Source organism: Thunnus thynnus, chromosome 18, assembly GCF_963924715.1.
Source record: "Thunnus thynnus chromosome 18, fThuThy2.1, whole genome shotgun sequence".
Classification (NCBI taxonomy): domain Eukaryota; kingdom Metazoa; phylum Chordata; class Actinopteri; order Scombriformes; family Scombridae; genus Thunnus; species Thunnus thynnus.
In genome coordinates, this window is record NC_089534.1 from 12,798,408 (window position 1) to 12,800,851 (window position 2,444).

General features: G+C 42.0%; 1 protein-coding gene across 1 annotated transcript in view; it reads right to left on the reverse strand.

Annotated features, from left to right (window-relative positions):
• syndig1l (synapse differentiation inducing 1-like) overlaps window positions 1–2,039 on the reverse strand; it is a 36,113-nt gene extending 34,074 nt beyond the window's left edge. Inside the window, exon 1 of the mRNA XM_067572877.1 lies at window positions 1,608–2,039. The gene's annotated coding sequence lies outside the window, so the exon portion shown is untranslated. The remainder of the gene's footprint in view (window positions 1–1,607) is intronic.
• Window positions 2,040–2,444: the final 405 nt, after the last annotated feature.

Below are 2,444 nucleotides of genomic sequence, written 5' to 3' on the forward strand. Positions count from 1 at the left end.
TATCAGCCAGGCCCCGAGGCCAGCGTGGCGAGATGCAGCTGAATACCAATGTGTCTTATCTGTCGCCCATGTTTACCAACCCATTCCATCCAGGTTGTGTCTCTCACAGCTTTTCCTGGATACCACATGTGGAGATTTGTTCACTGGATTCGACAACAACAACTTCATCTTTCTGTAATTTAATTTTGGGAGCAGTGGCTGGCGTATAATATGCATAATAAGGTAACAGCAGGTAGTTATTGATGATCACAGGTCGGGATAATGCATGAGGACTCATAGCAGAAAATGCAAATAGATCCCAAACCACATTTGTCAGTGAACCTTACCCCTGGCCTCAGCACATGAAAGTCCACTGACAGATTAAGCAACAGAAAAGGATGAAGTGAGTAATGGGCTTAACACTGTATTGACTGATCCTTTTATGAACTATTATCATCAAAGCAGACTGTGTAAAATGTCATAATCCACTTGAAATTAATCTGAATCCTATTCCTGTGTCAGCAGCCACCACTGATAGTCTGTCCCTTCTGTCTAAACGTCTATCTGTGGAGCTGATAAAACATTAAACCCTTAGCAAGGAACCTTCCACAGGAGTCAGGACTCCTCTGGAGTCTTGTCTCCTCTCGTGTAGCACTGCACTCTTATCACTTGGCTTAGTGTTTTCCACACCTCCGTCAGATGATTTAAAGTGTTCCTTGATGTGTAAATCCTCCATTGAAAATCCCAGCCATGTGTGTTTGAATAATTCAGTGGGAGGGTGCTGTCAATAGCAGCCATGTACACCACCGCTGGAGTGGCGAGAGACAGGCTCTGGCTAACTTGTCTTCATTGCCAATTGATTATGGTAGCTGATGGCAAGACACCAGAATTTTGATTATGTTTTGTCTCTTGCATTCATTTCTGAAAGTGCTTGTTATTCTGTTTGGAGAGAGGGTAGAAGAGGTATAAGGTCTGTGCTGCATGCCTCTTTATTTTGCCCGAGCTACTTAATCTTTAATGAAACAATTATCTTTGATATCACTTTAAACAATTACTTATTTCATGCCTATAAGATAAATTAAAGGAGATAATATAATATCCTGAATGCAGACGCTAAACCAATCCAGTTTTTATGCTCTTTCCTCATAATATTTTTAAAAAAAAATTTATTTAGTGGGTAGAAATATTCTTGAATGCACTCTTTGCTCAAGTGGTTTGCCTTTTCTACACACAGAAAAAGGTACAATTTCAGAGCCCAAAGAGCGACTTGATGACTACCTCAGTCATAACACACACAAAGACAAGGGATGAGATTCATGCTCCAGCAGTCGCAGGTGGAAACTGTGTGCAGAGTTCTTTATCAACAACATCCTCCACCTCCTCCATCACCACAGACACATTGCAATGCGACACTTTAACACTTATTTCTATTTATCACGGCATTACAACATTACTGTAGCACCCCACAAAAACATGGTAATTTAGTAGCCAGTATGTGACAATTATCAAATGTTTTGCAGCTTTAAAACAGAGCAAACACGCGCTGTTAAACTGTGAACAAACATAACAATTCAAAACGACTCAGGTAAAATGCAGTTTTACCTCTATTGGATAAATTATTTCCCTACCTTTGAGTTCTTGGCAATCCAAGTATTGTTTGGAGGATGCAAACACTCGCTTGTTTCCGCCTGTACATTATGGCTGGGTTGCTGACGGTGTCGCCCAGAGAAAAATACATTTCTCAGACTTTCTCATTTGTGGAAATAGCCAATCATTTCGGGCGAACAGGTTTCCGCTCGGCATTACCACCGCCGTCACAGTATCGTAATCTCTCTCCTCTGTAAAAATGAAGGTCTCTCTACCCAATAAACCGTTTGCCTTGAAAGTCGGTTGAAATGTTGTCGCCTTTCGGAAAGTTAAAACAGCTTCTTGTGAGAGGGGGAGATGAGTCCTGGTGTTGGGAGGTTTCAGAGAGACAGACGCGGAGGGTGAGGATGAGGAGGAGGATGATGAGGAGGAGAGGAGTCCAAGGGGCTTCGCAGTGCGCGCAGAGCGAGAAAACAGCGTCCACCCCCCACCCATGAATGCATGCGTTTACTTTCAGTGTACTTCAATGTGTGAAAGAGATTAATCTTCTCCTAGAGCTGCTGGTTATAATGATCAACAGACAGCATCAGCATCATGAAAAACAGGACAATTATAGGCTATATTTACATCAATTATTGAAAGCTTAGGATATGAGTACCCTTTGTCTACCTGGTGCCAAGTCTGTGAATTATTTAATGTTGTGCAAGTGATCGTAAAGTAAGCAAGTACCATATAGTTGACATTAAACTGCATCATCTGGCATGTTGAAGTGTTTCAGGGCCGATATAGTGGCTACTAAAGCACCTTTCTTAAACAGCCATTACCATACTGTGAGTGGACCAGTGATGTCTGCAGCGAGCCTCGTGATTCAAGTAGTT